This window comes from Callionymus lyra, chromosome 1 (genome assembly GCF_982586985.1).
Source record: "Callionymus lyra chromosome 1, fCalLyr1.hap1.1, whole genome shotgun sequence".
NCBI lineage: Eukaryota > Metazoa > Chordata > Actinopteri > Syngnathiformes > Callionymidae > Callionymus > Callionymus lyra.
This window is the reverse complement of record NC_141818.1, coordinates 26,833,707-26,854,358: the sequence shown is the minus strand read 5'-3', so window position 1 is coordinate 26,854,358 and position 20,652 is coordinate 26,833,707. Positions and strand designations below refer to the sequence as shown.

At 41.2% G+C, this 20,652-nt stretch overlaps 1 protein-coding gene across 18 annotated transcripts in view; it reads right to left on the bottom strand.

The window, feature by feature from the left end:
• ptprdb (protein tyrosine phosphatase receptor type Db) overlaps window positions 1–20,652 on the bottom strand; it is a 145,217-nt gene that overhangs the window by 82,421 nt on the left and 42,144 nt on the right. For 16 of the 18 annotated variants that reach the window (XM_087798393.1, XM_087798398.1, XM_087798396.1 and 13 more), the window contains exons 4-5: window positions 17,668–17,740; window positions 16,256–16,289 (exon numbers count right to left, since the gene is read on the bottom strand). The gene's annotated coding sequence lies outside the window, so the exon portion shown is untranslated. Of the gene's footprint in view, window positions 1–4,810; window positions 4,908–16,245; window positions 16,290–17,667; window positions 17,741–20,652 lie in introns of those variants that run through there. The other 2 variants (XM_087798394.1, XM_087798395.1) reach the window with 2 other exon arrangements.

The window sequence follows — 20,652 nt, the reverse complement described above, 5'->3', positions numbered from 1 at the left end:
AAAATCCCACAGTGAATGCTGAGCAGGGAAGATGCTGCCAAGAGCCAAAAAAGGGATATAAAAAAAAGTATGCTTGTGGTCGGTTGAACAATTTGAATATTCTGTCTCTTTAAAACTCCAAACAGAATGTCATCTTTTAACATCCAGACAGTTTTAAATCCAACGCTGACGCTACTTTGTTGCTTTTGAAAGACGTAAGATATGATTTAACGCTTTACTGCTGGTTTGAGATGTACTATTGGATCCATCCCTTCAGTCCTGTACTCTGGTTAATGTGGCCAAGGACTGCTCTATGCTCGTGCAGATAGTTGCCACCTTGAAAAAGATGCTACTAAAGTATAATCCAATCTTACTTCTGAATTATTTGAGCACCTGTTTTGAATGTTTGAATGTTGTTGTTCTGAAATGATTATCATTGTTAGCAAAGGCATAGCTTCTCAATAAACCAGTCAGTGAAGTAAGCTCTGAATCAACCTGAGTCATTTTGTCACTATAGTCCTGTGACTTATTTTAGTGATTGCATGTTGTCTTTTAAATTCACGGGTTTCATCTTGTTTCCTTTTTTTTTTAAAGATTGTTAAGGATATGGCTTAGCATTAGGAGCAGCAGTTATACATCTTAATAAATCGGAATGGAGCTATGGTACATTGCAAAATGTAAACCATCTGAACTAGTCTGGTTGTAAACAATAATGAAAATCCCAGGCCAGGATGATAATCAATTATTTGTAATACTTCATATATGTAACTACTTTGGGCGGGAATTTTATTTTAATATAAAATATATAAATTGATTAGAAATATATATTATTTTTAATACACTTTAATTTGCCTGACTCTTGTTGACCTTCATACACAGTATCACATTAATAACTAAAAAATAAGGATTGAAAGTTATTTTGTAGTAATAAATTCAGTTTAGTGGATCTTCTGTTAGACTTAGGACATTCTTTACCAATAATCCCGACACGTTTCTTAAACCAGGAAATGTAAATTGTCATCAAGAGAATATTAAGTATTTGATTAATCAGTATTAAAACATATTGGACATAACTAGCAGGTTAAGATGCCGTGGAGTGAGCTCTGAAAGATACAGTATATTAAAAGTAAATGGTTTGTAAATGATTTTGGTCTTTCCACTAATGATTGACTCCATTCATTGCAGCCATGTGTGTTTGCTGGAGGCAAGAGTGATGCAGAAAGAGGACTTTGTCACTTTGTCTGTCGTCTTTTGCATTAAAGTTATGGCGTTTCTGTATTTGTGTTTTGCCCAGCCCATTAAAAGTGTAAGAAAAACATGTCTATATCAGAGAACGCTCGAGCAAATCTTTCCATTAATGCTATCTATGCTAGCCGAGCATTGCCACAAACAAATATCGCAGCGGTACCCATGATGCGAGAAATAGAGATTACAAAGACATTTAAACGTGGAAAATGTTGGTATGAATTATTAACTCAAATAAGCACTTAAGGCCAAACAGAAAATGGAAGACACGGAAATGGTAGAGCTGGTGGAGAGCAGCGACAAACAGCAGCAAATCCTCCAACTGAGAGAAAGAAGTGATGTGGAAGTCCTGCAGTCGTGAAGCTAAGCCCCTGCTGCAGATTAAACCGTAGACGAGCGGGGGGGTGGAGGGACTGATAGAGGAAAAGAGAGGGAACTGCAGTGGAAACATAGGGCTTTGGAATGTCAACTGTCATTTGTTACACATGGATAAAGAGTTGATTAATCAAGAGATAGAGAGAGAAGACATTTTAGATGTGATTGTTTCTGTCTGACAATCATCGGTGTGTCGTGATGAAGAGCAGCATATGAAACATGTCTTTGACTGGAGCAAAAAACTTTGGTACATAAAGAAGTGACAACAGTCAAGAAGAGAAAAGAAAACCATGAGTCAGAGATGGAGCGCTGGAGAGTTGCTCACATACATTGCGTCGTAGTTTGAGGAAGATCTATCACTAAAAACATTTGGAAAAGCAGGCGAAACACATCCCAGACAAGAAAAACACACAGAGAGTGCAGACCTCCACCAATAAACTCATTTCTACCCAAAAATATATATTACTTATATACATTTAAAGTATCTTCTTAAATTTTGTGGTATTGGGAATCTTACAAACTGAGAAAAAAAGGAACAAAAGATATATTTTCTGATTGGCCTTTTTTTCCAGTGTGTCCCTACAAAATAAGCAACAATGATATCCATGAAGTCTATTTTTTAGTTATTTTGCTAACAATACACATACAATCGGTTGAATATGTATTCGGGAAGGTAAACGTTAAAATTGGGAATACTTTAGTGAAAAGGAAACTTGTTTTGACATTAGCTGGTGATAGAGATGGAGAGCACCAGGAGAGGACAACAGGTTCATCAGTGCCCTGTTAGATGCTTCTGCTTCCTCCTCTACCCTCATTGATGCTTCTCGTCTCCTTATCTTCTCGTCAGTGCTTCTCCGCCTCCTCCTCTCCATCACTCAGGAGAGAAGAGGCACAGCTGGGTCTGTCTCTTCCTGCTCACTGCTCCAGCCTCTTTACCTGATTGTCACTCAAAGTAGTGAAAATGGAAGCCTATATATATATACAAACACTGAGGCAGCTGAGACCGTCAAGGTGAAAACCTAAATCTGCCCGAGGTCGAGAAATCAGTTATGAAATCAAGTGTGATGGAGTATCATCAGACTGAGATGTTATGTAGGTTTACCTTCACACGATGCACACAAAGACCCGTTTACAAACATTCATCATAGTCTTCAAGTGTCATCCGAGGCCTTGAGATGGAGATTTCCGTCTAGCTCGCTCAAGGGTTCTAAAGGAGCTCGTATCCAGAGGAAAGAATCAATTGAGACGTTCTGTCAGTGGTGTTGTCTCTAGCAATTTTCACTTCCTCCCAAACTACACTGCACTGGCCCAGTCTGTGGGAACCACAATGATCTCCAAGATACAACTTGGCTTTAAATCAACCTCATAAAATGACCCTGCGCCGGGTAATGACTCAACACTGCTATTGGTGGACTCTCAGCTCCGCAACTGAGGGAGAATGTAAACACATACACACACACACACACACACACACACACACACACACACACACACACACACACACACACACACACACACACACACACACACACACTCTCACAGACACACATGTTCACTAACACACACTCTCTCACAGACACACATGTTCACAAACTCTCTCACACTCTTACAGACACACATGTTCACTAACACACACACTCTCTCACAGACACACATGTTCACAAACTCTCTCACGCTCTCACAGACACACATTTTCACAAAATCACACACTCTCTCACAGACACACACATTGACATTGACAGTCACACACACACTCTCACACATCCACACACACACACATCCAGACACACACCCACACTCTCACAGACACACACATTCACATACAAAATCTGACACACAATCTGACAGACAAACACACACAAGTGAATCTACCTAAAAGGAACAACAGCTGTAGTGTCACACATGTACTGCAGTAGTGAGAGATCAGCTGTGCCTCATAGAAAAGGGCTTGTAACAAGTGACCTTTGACCCTAGAGAGGCAGCTAGTGTCATAAAACAGGTTGTAGGTCACCGACCTTTGTCCCTCATTTTAGAGAGGAGACTCTTTTTTAAGACACAGCCAACATTCAACAGTTCATGCAACGTAGCTTTCAAAGTCAAAAGATGTATCAATTTGATTTAATCTGTTGAGACAATAACTAGTTGGAGTCGAGCGGATCAATGGGGAGGTAAAGTAGATCTCAAACAAACCATTTCCCTCACAATTTAAAATTGAGTTGTCACAAGAACCGATACTTCGGTACCATTTCTGTAGCAACATGCTAAAAATACGATAACACCCTTTTTCGGTGAATGTCTTTAAAAAAATAGTTCCTGGTATTGTTTTGTCGTTGTTCGGTCATTTACTGAATGTTTGATGTGTGACCTGCACTAGATCTGAAGCTGTTTTTCTATTGCTTATTTGTGTGTTATCTTATTTCATTCTTTTATTCCGTACTGCCCCCACAGAAAAAAACAAACATTGTGTTCAGAACGCTGGCAATAACATTGTATTAATAGATTCTGATTAAAGTCCCAAATTTAAGTTTGAGTTTGTGTGTGCTTGTGTGTACGTAAAACTGTGTGAATACGTGTCAGTGTTTGTGCGTTTGTGTGTGTGTGTAAGAGATAGATATTGGATCTTGTGACTGCATGAGTGTCACTGTGTGTGTTTAGAGGTGTGTGTTTGTGCGTAGGTGTGTGAGAGATAGACGAGTGATTTTGTGTGTTTGAAGGAGAGTCTTTGTGTGTAAGTGTGTCTATGTTTGTTTGGAGGAGAAAAAGAGTGTGTTTGAAGGGGAGTGTGTGAGAGAGAAAGAGGGTGTGCGTGTTTGAAGGAGAGTTCGTGTGTTGGTGTGTGTGAGTGTGTGTGTGAGAGGAACACCTCCAGTCCAGTCTACGGGAGCCTCCAACACCAGTTCAGTGAGTGTTTTTGGAAGAAAAGCATCTGGACCAGAGGACAGGTCCACATGAGTTCACATCTGCTGCAGCAGTATTGAGTGACAGTCAGAGGAGAGAATACCTGGGGACCCGCGGCGGGACCTATGCTGGGACTGATGCTGGGACTGATGCTGGTCCTGATGCTGGGACTGATGATATAGACTTACGTGTGAGGCGACGAATTAAAGCTTATAAAGTCAATCTCCTCGCGAGCCAGTCCTTCTGGAACGACTGACACACATGCACGCGCGTGCTCGGACGCAATAAGTTGAACAAAGACACACGATCTTACCATATCACCAGGTTCAGGTCCGCGCGTGTGACGGGGGAGAAAAAGAAAAAGTCGGAATCTGTCCAATATGTCGTCTCTGTGTTTTACATCCACGGAGGCTGCAGCCGATCTGACCGAACCACCGAGAGCTGCGCGGCTTTTCCTCCCCCTCTCTCTCTCCCCCTTCCTCTCGCTCTCTCCTCTCTCTAACGCTCAATCGTTTTCTCTCTCGCTCCAATAATTCTCTCCCCTCGTGAGCGGGGAGTCAGTAAGGTAGCCGCTCTCTCCCCGGTGTGCTGGGAGGAAAGTTGGGACACATTTAAAGACGCAGTAGCTGGTGGAGTTCGTGATGTTTTTTAAGTGAGGAAAGTCTTCCACACACAAACAACAAGAACACACACCTTTCTTCACCACAGGTGGTCCATCAAGTGCAACACAGAATAGTTCCTTTCACAAGTGATCTGAGTGGAGGGACACCCTGGAGAGCTTGTCACAACACAAGGCTCGTACAGAGACGACAGACCAAACTTGCGTCAAATACGATTGATGGCTGATCATTCACAGACGTATCAATAAAGCTCAAATCACAAATCCATCTCATATGACAACAGATGAAAGAACAAGATTAAGTTACAAATCCTGGAGAGTCTCAAAGTACAAAACTTGAAGGCTCTCAAGAAGAGAAGGTAGACGTAGTGACTTTCCTCTCCGGTAATGGGCCACAGGTAGGTAAGTAAGTAAGTAAGTAAGTAGTTCATATTTATAGAGCGCTTTTAAAGACCAGGGTCACAAAGCGAAACTTTAAACAATCAAAACAATACTCAATAAAATATATACTTAAAAGGTCAACGTCGAGAAACACAACAGGAGTTCCAGAAAATCAAGGAAAATCCTGCTCAAATAAAAATGTCTTAAGATGTTTCTTGAAATAGTCAGTAGACTCCATCAAATGCAAAGAGAGAGGAAGATTGTTCCAAAGCTTAGGAGCAACAGCCTGGAAGGATTTCTCTCCTCTGGTCCTGAACCGTGTGCGTGGAACCATCAGTAGATTCTGATCCACAGACCTCAGAGCCCGAGCTGGGGTGTAAGGCTGGATCAGATCAGTGATGTAAGGAGGAGCCTGACCATGAATAGATCTGAAAGTAAGAACCAGAATTTAAAAGTTGATCCTGATAGAAACTGGAAGCCAGTGAAGAGTTTTAAGGATCCGAGTTCTTCTACTTGAGCGGGTCAGAATTCTCGCTGCAGAGTTCTGAATCAACTGCAGGCGAGACAGCTCCTTCTTGTTAAGACATGAAAACAAACTGTTGCAATAGTCCAGGTGAGAAGACACATACGCATGGATTACAAGCTCCAGATCATGTTGTTACAACATTTTCCTAAATTTAGAGATTTTTCTCAATTGAAGTCAACAGTTTCTGGTCAGTTTTCTGCAGTGTTGAACTAGAGACATGTCTTTGTCAAATACAACACCCAGGTTTCTCAGGCTCAGTTTGACAGAATGACCCAAATTTACCCAAGTACTGACTCAACCCTGGAACCTCATTATCAGGAGCAATAACCAGAGTTTCAGTTTTGTCCACATTTAGCTGCAAAGTGTTTTCACTCAGCCATTTTTTGATTTCTAGCAAACAATTGACTGAGCTGTTCAGCCTTTAGGTCTCAGTTCGATCAAAAGAGCAGTAAAACTGGATGTCATCAGCAAAAATGTGGTAAGAAACATCAGGATATCTCTGAATGATTTTACCCAGGGGAATTAAGTACAGCAAAAACAAAACAGGACCCAGAACAGAACCTTGAGGGACTCCGCACAACAGATCCGTCAATTCAGACCTCATTTGATTGGCAGATACACTGAAACTGCGCCCAGAAAGGTATGACGAGAACCACTGTAATACAGACCCAGACAGTCCCACTTCATCCCTCAGTCTTCTCAGCAGGATCTGGTGATCAACTGTGTCAAAGGCTGAGGACAGATCCAAGAGAACCAGAACAGTGTATTAACCAGAATCAGCCGACATCATGATGTAACTGGACACTTTCAGTAAGATGGTCTGCTGAGAGTAGTGTTCTGTAGTTCTGTTACACACTGAGCCGAAACATCGCCTTTAGTCAGCAAACTGGTTTGTGCACTTGTTCAGATGGCTACAAACACTGTCAACTCACCATTTGATCAGTTTTTAATACTTTTTTAGTCATGCATGTGCTGGACTTTTTTCACAGTATTCTAGTTTTGCACACATCTGCTGGCAACACAGATCTGGCAACACACAACTTTCCTCTGGAAATAGAAAGTGTTTACATTTGGTTTCTGTCACTTTGGTAGCATGGCTTCTTAAGAGACATGGCATCTGGAAAAATAAGGTTAAACTTCTGATCATGAGATCAATATTCTCACAGTTCTTTATATTGACTTTAATAAAACATTTAACTAAATCTAAGTCAATAATCTATTGTTAAGATTTGAGATTTATAATAACACATAGTAACACATATGTAACTGCATGTTTTTTACAACATGTGTATGTACAGAGCAAGGTTTGAAATTAAGTAAGTAACCATTGAAAAATATTAACAATGACAAAAAGAAAGGCAGAGAGAGATTGAGACAACGAGACAAATGGAAGCAAAAACTACTTGAACTGCCGTGGAGGACGAGAAAGATTGGTGTGTTGAGTGTCTTAAAACTTTGGCTGTATGAAGCCAAACAGATTAGGATTTCAATTCAATTAATATATTATATGACTCTATATATTTCAGGAGCATTCAGGAGCAGGGACAGAGATGCCATGAGGTCAACACAGCAGGAGGTGAAGCGATGCTTGAGGGAGGCAAAAGACACCTACAGGAGGAGGTTGGAGGAGAACCTGTGCGGGGAAGAAATAAGAGAGGTCTGGGATGGTGTTAAAACCATCACTGGACACATGACCAAGGCCTCTCTGACTGCAGTGGACACGGTGGAGGAGGCAAACAGTCTCAACAATTTTTTTCAGGTTTGAGCAGGTCACCTCACCCACACTTCTGCCTGCTTCAGGACCTGCCACATCTTCTTGTGCCCCCCTCAGCTCCAAACAACCACTTCCTAGCTTCACCTCACTCCAGGTACATGATGTACTTCGGAGGATTCCAGGGAAGGCTGCTGGTCCTGTCAAGGTGACTGCTCGACTGCTAAAGACCTGCGCTGCTGAACTAGCTGAGCCGCTCCAGCATGTCTTCAACCTCAGTCTTCAGCTGGGGAAAGTACCAACCCGGTGGAAGACTTGAATTGTTCCAGTCCTGAAAAAGCTCTGGCTGAGCTGAACGATTACAGACCGGTGGCACTGACTTCGCAGCTGATGAAGACACTGGAGCGGCTGGTCCTAAAACATCTCAGGCCACAAGTCAAGCACGCACAAGACCCCCTGCAGTTTGCGGACTATCGCACTGATCAATCACAGGAGCACCTCAGTGGACAGTACTGGCCCCTTTCCTCTTCACCATCTACACTTCAGACTTCTGCTACTACTCCGAGGGGAGTCTCATCCAGAAGTATGCTGACGGCACTGCCATTGTTGGATGCATTAGGGAAAACAGCGAAGACGAGTACAGGAGTGAGAGGAACCACTTGCAGCTGAACACCTCAAAGACTCAGGAGCTGGTCTTGGACTTTGTGAGCTCCAGGACAAAGCCATGTCCAGTGTCCATCAGAGGCGAAGAGGTGGAGATAGTTCACAACTTTAAGTACCTCGGTGTGTGGCTGGACAGTACACTGGACTGGTCCTGCAACACAGACCATGTGTATAAGAAAGTTCAGAGTAGACTGTACTTTCTGAGGAGGCTTTGATCATTTAACATCTGCAGGAAACTCCTCTGCATGTTCTACCAGTCTGTGGTGGCCAGTGTCCTGCTCTATGCTGTGGTGATCTATCCATCTATCTTAATCATTTATATAATTTATATTCCAAATACAGTATATACCATGAATATTCTCATAGTTCATGCTTTAGGTCACCTCAATCATATTCATTCCAGGTTCAAATTAGTCTTAACATTTTGAGAACGCACAGAGACTCTGAAAACACTTTTATGTTTCATCTCAGCAAAAGTTCAAGTCATGACATTTCCAGTAATTCCTCTAATCTCAACATCATAGAGCCCCACACTGCCACCCGCGTACACAGCTTTAGACCGTCTTAATCATTCATGATTAACAGCCCACGCATACATCAGCCGTCCATTCACCAGCAGCAAACACCATCACGACAGCATTGCAGAGGGAACAAGCTGATGTGGACGAAGAGAAGGATGACGTCATGACTTCCAGCATCACATCAGTGATGTGTTTTAGACCATTCCAAGAGTCATTAAAGCTAAATAAAAAATGGGAAGATATTCCATCAGTCGGCTAGTTAGTATTTCCTCAGATGCATCCACTTGATACTCTGTTTAGAGTAACATCATCTGCTGTTAAGTTGCTTCATGGCTCGCTTTAAATGCAGTAGACTCTCCATCTCAAAGTGTAGTTACTGTTGTAGCACTAGGAAACAAAGTTGTCTGTCTGTGTTTTAGAAGCTGTTTCTTAAATGATGCTTGAATTAAAACATCGAGCTATCTGTTTTATCAAAGTCAAGCTCACAACACAGGAGGAGTTTGTAATGAAACACATGCGGGAGTGTAGTATGATGAACATCCAGCCAGCTACTTTCACACAAAGGAAATTGCATTTGGGAATATTGAGCCTGCTGGATAGATGAAGTGCACCACCACCCCCCACGCCCAAACGCACAAACGCACAAATGCACAAACGCACAAACATATAGCTGCAGACATACAGTGTGCTCGCCTGATTTCATGGTCGTGCATATCCAAAGTAAAAAGATGATTTTTATGGCATCATAAACATGCAGAAACACACTCCCGCACAAAATCTCATTTAGCCAGTGTTCACAGACGAGATAACTACTGTGGAATACTGAGGAAGCGGAAATGAAAGTCGGCACAATCGGGTGGAGAGAGAGAACACAAAAAAGAGCAGGAAGTGATTGGAGGCCAGGGACGGATGCTGTGGTTTGTTTAAACTTATTTGGGGAAACATTGCTACCGTGCAGACAACAGGTTTCATTGCAGGCAGACCATTACCCGCCGCTGCTGACTCCATCAGAATGAGCGAGGAGTGACAAGCTAAGCAGCGCTCACATTAGCGGCGAAGACTGAGGAAGAGTTGTGCTGCTGTCCTCCAGGCATGAACCCACGGAGTGTTAAATGAGAAACACTGAGCTCAGAATGACATCCTAATGACATTTTGTTGAGTCGATACCTGAGCTTAGACTTTATGGGATCATAGACTGAATGACAATGCAGAGATGTATGGATGAAAACATGACATAGGCTTCTGATGAAGAATACAAAGCAGTCTTCATAGGAGTAAGTAAGTAAGTAAGTAATTTGTATTTATATAGCGCTTTTCCAGACCAAGTGACTAGGATAGACAAGATAAGAGTTCATGTGGAGCAGAAACAATATTTCCATATTATCATTGTTGTTCACGCTGACGAATGAAAACAAGTGAAGTAAATCAAAACAAACATGAAGATCTGATCCTGATCCACACAGTTTCAATGACTTACACTAAGCTGCAGTTACATATAATAATACTTGTTCAAGGCATTGAGGAAATCTTTTTTACTAAATCTGTGTTTTAAGTGTTTTTTTTTCAGATAAAGTGGGCCCAAGAGAAATAAAACATTTACAACTAAATGGAAAACACAACATTTCAGTACTACATTAAGAATGTGTTTCTCAGTATTTGCATGGACAACATCTCAAGTTGCATCTTGTTCTGCAGGAGTTTGATGAGTTAAATCATGTAGATACAGGAATATTTTCCACTAAAGTTTTTGTTGTTTTCATAGGTTCAAGTGAAGAGACGTAGACACTGTTACCCTTTAACAGTATGAATGAGGATAGATGGTTAGATTTTTTTTAAAATATTTGCTTGTTTTTTAAGAAACAATATGTAACATTTTGAAGGAGGTCATAAACAGGAGAAATTTAAGTCTGGTATTAGGTAGGTAGGTAGGTAGAACTTTTTTTTTTTCCAATTAGCCACAGCAATTATTCATAAAAATAAGAACAAGAAGATGATACAATCTAACTCTAAAGATAAAGAACAAGAACATAGATCAAAGAAAAATAACAAAGACAAAGGATACAAAGATTAACATAGAATTGAACATCATGATACTTTTACTCCACTCCTGCCCCCAAACTCAGAATTGTACAATTTAATAGCCCTAGGAATGAATGAGTCCCTGAGTCTATTAGTGTTGCATCTGGGAAGGAGCATTCGTGCACTCAATCTACCTCTCTGCTCACTGATGACAGTGTTGAGACAGTCATCATCCATGATGGACAGTAGTTTGTCCAGTGATCTCCTCTCAGCAACTGTCACCAGTGAGTCCAGCTTCATGCCAACCACAGAGCCAGCCTTTCTGATCAACCTGTCCAACATTTTGACACTCCTCTTGGACACATTCCCTCCCCAACAGATTTCCTGCAGATTTTAAATGATCAAAGCCTCCTCAGAAAGTACAGTCTACTCTGAACTTTCTTATACCAATGGTCTGTGTTGCAGGACCAGTCCAGTTTACTGTCCAGCCACACACCCAGGTACTTATAGTTGTCAACTATCTCCACCTCGTCGCCTCTGATGGACTCTGGACGTGGCTTTGTCCTGGACCTCCTGGTTATTTTATTTTGAAGTTTAGAAACTCTTGGTATGATGTCGAGATTACGATTCGGCCTTGCATAACAGAAGTCTGGGATACTCTGTCATAGAAGTATTTGGTGGCCATTTTGGTCGTGGGTCTTGAATGTGCTACAGTCAGGTTGCTGTCAGGTGGTTTGACTTGTAATCACACAGAAAGAGGAGAAAAGGGATTCACACAGATGCACACGGGTCATAAAGAAGTGGATGTCATCACCAGTGCTACCTTGTGCCAAAAGCGAAAACCATAATGAGCAATTATCTGTTATTATACACGACAGCGGCTCTTGAGGTCTGGAAGTCTGCGAGTGTGTTACAGTGGCAGTGATTGCAAATTACTGGTTACAAATTTCTACATTCTCAGAGGAGCGAGGAAGAGAGGAGGGACGAGAGGCAAAAACATTCAAAGGGGAGATAAAAGCAGGGAGTAGATTGACGATTATGTTTGACAGTTGGAGCGAAGATGGATCGTGGAGAGCCGCAGAGTTGCGTGCTGATGACAGATGTCTGGTGTCCAAGACATGCTTGGCACAGCCGGCAAAGGAGTGAGGAGACACATATTGAGGCTCTCACTCACTCTAATCTGGCCACATAGATGAGCTGTGTGTGCCTGAGCTTTGACCTTTTCTTAGTCTCGATACCTAAACACCATCAAACACTTAACAGACAGATGCACACAGTCACTTCAAAGGATGACGGTCTGCATGTTCCCCTGCTGTACACATACACACAGTCGTGTAGGTAGGTAGGTCGGTAGGTACCGTATTTTCCGAACTATAAGGTGCACTTAAAAGCCTTTCAATTTCTCAAAAAAACAATAGTGCGCCTTATAATACGGAGCGCCTTATATATGAACATTACCTGGTGGGTGACTTGTTCAAAAACGCTTTTGTAACTCTGCGCCGACTGAGCTGACGCAATTACGTCTTTACGTCATCACGGGGTGGGATTTACGACGCACATCACGTCATGGCGGACGTCTATGGAGCAAGATTACTGCCACCATTTTGAGCGAGTGTGTTTTGGTCTTTGTACACCTCAAAATCACAAAAATGACACGCACGCTCTAGCTGTCATACACATGCTCAACTTCTCTGCTGCTCACTCAACATTTGTCTGCTCACAACACAAGTCTCACGCGCTGCTGCTTGAAGCCTTTTGAACATCATTTGAACATCGTTACCACGTGAGTAAACGGAGTTGTCAGAACGTTTAATAAAGTTTGACTCTATCTCACTGTTTTGTTGACATTCCCTTTAGCACAGCTTTATCTAGTGGATGCATAATGCAACGCCAGTCAAACGTTTGACTGTATCTTTTATTCTATGCGCCTTATAATCCGGTGCGCCCAATTTATGAAAACAGTTGTAAAATAGGCCATTCATTGAAGTTGCGCCTTATAATCCGGTGCGCCTAATAGTGTGGAAAATACGGTAGTTAGGTTTTAATGTAACGTACATGTTGATGTATGTAACATATACATGTTAATGTAAAATTTACATGTGGACATAAGATGTATATGTGGGTGTAAGATGTAAATGTTAAACATTTAGTTGTTGATGAAACGTCAGATGAAATTCTCATAATTTCCTTCATGTTGTTAAAAGGATGTATGCATTTTCTTTCATCTGTTACAGTTGTGTCTGACATATAACTGCAGCAATATTTAAAGAGAAAAGGGAGACGTTGTGCACATGAATTATTCACTCCATGAGCAAGGCATGACATCTCTGTCACTCTTGGGCTGTGCCTTTCGCGTCCAATAATTGATTGCCGAAGCGTCTTTGCTGCCCAGTTGAATAATCTCACTATTTAAGCTTCAGTGGTGCTCTGTCATGACGCTTGACGCTCAGTCATCAAACCTCAGGGTAAATCCATATTACAGTACATCCTTAGTACACATCCAGTATGTATGTGTTTATGAAGTATGACACTGATCTGTCTCTGCCTGTTCTACAGCTTTGCTTCTATAATCCTCGTCCTAATCCACAGCCAGTGTGTAGCCAGGAGAGTGAGTCTGCGTCAGTTGTGTGTTTACGTGGCCGGGTCCTGGCATTTAAGCGTTTTGCTTTCAGAGGCCCCCTATTTCCCACGCCTCACAATCCACGCGTAACACTGTGGATGGAGCCTCAGGCCATTCGCTGCTTTACGTCCGAGCACTCAACACATCGGCCTGAACAACACAAGCCTGCGCTCAGCTGTCTGCGTCTCCATTAGCATGTCAGGCAGCACAAGACGAGGACTGAGAGCCTTTAGATGACTTTATTTCAGAGTTGATTAAAACGAAGCAGTGATGAAGTGAAAGAAGGCGCTAAATTGGTCTGTTGAGGATAATGGAAAATATAATTCGATTTTTAACATATATTTGTTTCACCCTCAATGAACGTGTGTAATCAGCAAAGCCAACAACATGAGACCACAATAGATATGTGGTCATACTCACTTTTTGTGACTCTCTTTAGGAGGTGAAAATGACAATCGTCATAGTTTATGTTTATATAGCTGCCTAAACACAGACTGGATTCTTTGGCACGTGCGTCAAGAGCAATGCAGGCTTCTCAGTACAGAAGCTCCTGAACACTCTGTGGTATGTATGATCACTTGATGGTCACGTTCATTTAGCCTTTTGGGTCGGCAAGGCCGTGTCCTGGCTCCGAAGTGTCTGCTTCCAAAGACCTCACTCGGCTGAGATCATTGCAGGTGAGGTCATTACAGTGGTGAAAGAACCAGCCGCTCTATGAAAGATGGCTGCAGAAGAAGAAGGGAGAATAGATAGATGAGCTGGACCCCCAGTTTGTTAATCCCATTAGCACTTTGTGGTGTGTGTGTGTGTGTGTGTGTGTGTGTGTGTGTGTGTGTGTGTGTGTGTGTGTGTGTGTGTGTGTGTGTGTCACATGTAAGGAGTCAAATGGGCAATTATCAGATATGACTCACATGAGGATGATTACAACATCTAGAACTGTTGGAATAGGCTAACAATGACCCATGAGCCGCATGAGATAAGATGGACACACACACACACACGCACACACACACACGCACACACACACACACATGCACACACATAGCCCTCCTGTCAAAAAGAAATGTAGGGGGACACGCTTTCCCTGGGATTGCGTTTGAGAAGCTAAAGAGCTTAGGGGGGTTGTCAAGGGACGCTCTATCAGGAAGCTTATAACTCAGTTCTTTTCTCAGAATATAAAGTAATCGGGCTTCTGTTCTCAGTGCTGCACTGTGGTCTCTTCCACAGGTGAAGATTAACGCTCACTGGCCGAGACTAAACTCTCCAGTGAAGAGTCATCGCAGTGTAATCCCTGTGTGAAGCCATCCTTTTGCCGGAGCACATTACATCTCGGACAATGACTATTACACTGAGCTGGTGGAGGCGAGGGTTGCGAAGGTTAGCCGACAGTTGGAACTCCACAATGTAGTTTGAGGTCAAATTAAAAATGTCAAATTAAGATTTTCTTTGCAAATCAATATTTTACTCTGATCGTTACAGTTAGGAAGTATTAACTTTTTAAATGGTTTACCCTGATTTACCAAGTTTCTTTATATAAGGTGCCCAGTAGGCGGCGCTGTCCATTCAATAACCTTTGGAAACTGATAACATGTTAAAGTGGTGCATCGGCATCTTTTCATTAAATTGGATGTATTTGCTTTCATTTTTTATTGATGATTTGCTCATCACTAAACTCGCTCCCCAGAAGAAAACGTATCTGACGGTCCATGAATGTTTGCTTCAGAATGTAGAGCAGTTTTGAATCGAAATAAACATCCATTTCTGCAAGTGTAAAAGAAGAAGATAGAAAAGATGAATCTGAGCACGGCTTTACTTTTATTTAATTGATTATGATAAAAATAACTTTTCTTTTCTTATAGAGTGAACTTGATCCTAGAAAGAAAATGAAAGCAGCTTCACAAAGTAGTGAACTGAAGATCACATCATTCATCGGCGAGATAAAATTTAATTTTTGTAACTTTTTCTTTGATGTCAGATGAGAACCACTTTATCTTCTCTGGAATAAATCCTTAACCATGGACGCCCGACCTTGAAATAACTTGCAGGTTCACAATTCACTCACTGCAAGGAAGGGTTTAAAAGGTGATCAACTATTTTAATAAGAAATATGTTGACATAAGAGACACAGAATAGAAAAGTTATTCAATTAGAAGTTTAAAAATAGCTGTTCAAATGATTTGCCTTTTTACAACACAAGTGAAATTGTCTCTTTGAGTGGATTCCTGAATCACATCTTAATGCCATTTAAGATGTGATTGACAGCTCTATAAGTGTGTTCCATTCATCCAAACTCCTCATCACATCTATCAACAATGTGTAAAGCGATCATGCTGATGTCATCAAGGGAAACGTCTTGCTCCACATGTTAAATTAAGAACAACAACACACTTTCAGGAGCACCACACAAACGCACGGGCCAAAAGCACTTGATTTCCAAATCTACCCCCTCATCCTCAGCACCCTCGTAGTCGACTTTGGCCTCCCCAGCACTCAACTGACAGTCGCCATGGCAACCTCTCATCCTGGCAGCCACAGGGCTAATGTTGTTGTTCCAACATCTGTCAGAACATGACAAAAAACAAACCCTTGAAATGGTATGAAGTCTCTAAAGAGTTCCGGTCAGTGCCAGTGTGAACCCCAAAAAATGACCATAATGCAGAAACACAAAGGAGGAGACAACTATCTTACTGTCACTCACGGTGCATTCTTGGTCTGGATGTTGACATGAAGAGCTGCAACGAGAGATGAAAAGATTTTCAGAGTGGGTTTCAGCGGACCACTTGAACAACGACAAGCAGAAAGAATCATAATTTTAAAGCTGAAACGAAACCACAGCCAGCGAGGTCGCGAGCGCTGCCCTGGCGCCATCTGTGGGTCAAAAGTAGTACTGCGGTAGTCATAAAACCAGGTCAGGAAGTTCAATAATATGAGTTGAACTCGCATCATACAATTCTGATATTTCTAACAGACAAAGAATAATCGTCTTCAATATCAAAACAAGCAAATGTAGGCCATGTTGCTGGTTGTATAACAGAAACAGTTCAGTTGGGTTTGCTTAGATGACTCACATAAGACCAAAACTCTGTGCTTGTCTTCAGAACAGGAAAGTGCCACATTAAAGAACGCAGCACATGTACCAGAGTGAGCCACTTATTTAAATATAGAATAGTGACGCGAGGCCAGCCTCAGCACTAACATGAGAGGAAAGCTCAGTGATGCGTTGGAGTGCCAAATATTCAATAATGTATCAGAAGGCTGTATTTTTAAAACACGTCCTGGGATCCCCGCTCTGTCTTGTCTTATCTACTCGTCTGTCTCTTCGCATGTCTTTGCAGTAGCGGATTAGCTTCTGCAGGGAGTTGATGTGTTGTTAAACATTCATCCTGTTGTCAGAGTTTCCACAAGCTGCTGCCGTCTCATAGGACAAAGTCTTTCTCTTTCTGTGTCCTGATATTCTCTGTGTATGTTGTGCAAGTTGTCAGGGTTTCCAAGACGAAAGTTAAGTTTTTCTAATGACAAATAACAAGGTGACATGTTAGCAACACGAGCCGTCAAACCGCTCCTGTTTAACTGAATCAAAGTGTTTCCCTATGCTGTAATTTGACCAGTTATACACATACATTGTACCACATCTTCCCCTTATAGCTAATTTATTTATTAAATCAATCACCTCCGTTGAAAATAAATACTTTTATATTTATACATAAATTCAGTTTTAAGCTACAAGTGAATGTCACGATAAGCTAGAAATTATTCCAATATAAAAAGTCTTTACAAGAAAATACTTTAATTTGAATGACTTTTTTCTTTATTAACTAAAATACAGATGTTTTTATTTGATACTATATATATATTTAATGTAAAGAGTTGAAAGATCTTGTTACATTTTTTAAAATAAGATGATAATGTTATTTTGAAATTTAAAAAAAGCTTTTTTTCCATCATTAATTATATAAAAAATGCTGATTTTAAGAAATAATCGGCTTGTTAGTAAACACATGGATTTATTTTCCTCCACATTTCATTAATGCTTCACATACAAACATTGCTTTCAAATTGGGCCTCAGAACCCCCATATACATTTTGGTTTTGAACTTAAGACTCTTTTACCTGTTTCAGTAAACAGGACCGCAGGGCTGTTTCATCTTTGACGACGAAAGTAGGAAATCTCCTCCGAATTCTCCTGCAGGAGACAGAAAAAGAGAGAGAGTGGGGTTTAGAGGGCAGAGGAGGTGAAGAGAAGGAAAAGTGAAAAGGGATTAGAATAGAGTCTTAGCCCTTCAGAACTCCGGAAACCAACTCCGGCTTTTTAGCTCTGTCTTTGCCTGCACTTGCATTTATGCCAGAGCTGCAACAGTTTCAGATGCAGGTCGGGGGAAATGGACAACTGCAGCTGAACACTTATCGCCGGAGCTTTTAAGGCTTTTAAGGGTTTCATGCTTGCTTCTTGAGAGCTACATGTAAGATGAGAGGCATATGTGCTGGGAATGAATCAACAGTTGGAAACCCTGATGGCACTGGTTGACCCGGCACTTGAAGCAGCAATTTACCTGTGACTACAAGAATATATTTGCTTTAATCTTGTCTTAATGTGATGCAGAGAAGTCGGCTGCATAGTTTTCTCTTAAAAAAAAAAAAGCAGAACAACACAATGACTAGACCAAAGGAGTAATTGTCTCAGACCGTTCCTCTTAACGCAACAATTATTTGAGTTATTATCTTTATTCTATAATGATGGTTTAAAGCCCAAGAGTCAGTACAACTCAAAGTAACTTTTCTTGACCTTTGGGTGTCCTCAGCAGGTTGATTTCAAATCTAAGAAAAAACAATACAATATTTTCTCTACTGTCTCACTGAGGGTCGGAGGCCCAGCTGACAACCATGGAACGTGCTTCACAGGTTACCAAATCCCCCATGCCATTGAAAATCATTAATCTTTCTCTGTGTGTCTTTGAAATAAAGTCTTAAAGGAAACGTACACAAGTTAATTGATTCTTTGTTTTAACTGGCACACTCTAATATGCTATGTTTTAATACCACCTAAACTAAAACTAGGAGTTTTACAAAAAATCTGAATGTGTTTTTGATTTTATATTTATTATTTGTATTTGTTACTTTACAAGATAATAGAAAGTTAAATAAGAGAAGAACATTTCTTATTATTTATCCCCTTTTTTCAGTGAACACATTTTTTTTTTTGTTATTTAGTTTGTTATCATGTTATTACTGTTTGTGTTCTTGTTACAGACCCAACTGATCGATGGATGATATTTTATATCCTGTTAAGGTTAATGTTTTTCCGGTGCTGTCGACCATACCGTCAGTTTTATTTCTTTTGATATTATTTATGTTTGGTCTTGTTATATTCTAATGCGATAATTAAATTGAAGTTAAAGAAACATCTCGGATTAATGTGGAAATATATTCCTAAATACTTACTTAATTAATTCTTTTCGGCCTTCATTTATTTTAACTTAAATGATGTTTGTGTGAATTAAATAATAGAAACCTATATACACGAGTCTACTGACTCCTTTAAGAAACATCTTAAGACGTTTCTATTTGTGCAGGCTTTTCCTTGAATTTCTCGAACTCCTGTGTTGTTCTCGGTGTTGTCTTGATCTTTGAAGTATGTACTGTTTTGAGTATTGTTTTGATTGTTAAAGCGCTTTGTGACCCTGGTCTGGAAAAGCGCTATATAAATATATATTACTTACTTACTTACTTACGAGAGCATGTGATAATAAAGTGGAACAACATGCAATAGCACGCTTTCGCCACCAGCACGCGCTGCTACCCCGCCGTCAGTGGCGAAGCGATGACGTCAGCATAACTCACGCGCAGGATTAGCTGATGTAAACCTCGTCAACAATGCAATATCAAATAAATTCCAGAGAACTCGGCATTAAAATTGGATCGTGCCCTATAAACACGTTTGATGTCAGCGCCTGTCTCGCAAACTAAATAGGTTTCCTCCACCACTTCCTGCCTGGAGTTGAAAAATGCATGGGCTGCTGGGTAATAGGGCAACCCCTCTCCCCACAGGACTGCTGCAGTTAGACAGGCACAAGTGTTGGTGCAGGTGAGTGAGGAACACCAAGTGTGATCTTGTTTTAGGGAGATGACACAACGCTCCACTAATTATCCTCCGCTTTCACTCTGTTTTCTCGGCGGCGATCTGACAAGCGTTTGTGAAAACAGATGGGAAAAGAGGCTGTTATCGTCTCCAGTTACCGTCATGTTGCAGGCTCAGGTTTTTTTTTCTCCTCCATCATGTCACGCTGCTGTTTCCCTCTCTGGTTGGTTAGCGGCTTGTTAGCAAGACCGGTTCACCTGCACTGACCAGCACCAGTAATGAAGGCCGTCCAGCCAGCGGTCCGTCGTCTGGACCGAGCATGTTGCAGAACTTGCTTCAGATCACAGCAGGGGTTCTCGTGGGATTCCCATTGGGAAGTATTTGATTCTCTTTATTATAATTAAAGCCAGGAGACTCCTCTTGTCTACACGTGATTAGAGTTCCAGCTTTTCTTTTGACTGAAAATGATCTAAATCCAGAGATTGAACCTGACCCAGATCGCATATTTTGCAACATTTATAACTTTATTGAATGTGATGTTTTTGAAGTTCCAGCCATTATCGGTTAGAGTTAGAAAATGATCAGATGTGCCACTCTCCTTGCCATACTGAGTCTGGACGCTAAAAGCTCAGGGGCCTCATGTACTAAAGGGTTGTACGCACAAAAAACGTGCTGAGCCTCCATTCGCGTCAAAGTCCATATGTATCAATCCTGAAAAGAACGGTAAAAAGTTAATAATTCCCACAAGGTCTGTAGGTCGCTACGCCTGGATCAGCTGTTCAGATGCATGTAAGTAAGTAAGTAATTTTTATTTGTATAGCGCTTTTCCAGACCAGGGTCACAAAGCGCTTAAACATTCAAAACAATACTCAATAAAGTATATACTTTAAAGATCAAGATAAAACTGATAACACAACAGGAGTTCCAGAAAATCAAGGAAAAGCCTGAACAAATAGAAACGTCTTAAGATGTTTCTTGAAGGAGTCAGTAGACTCAATCAAGCGCAAAGCGAGAGGAAG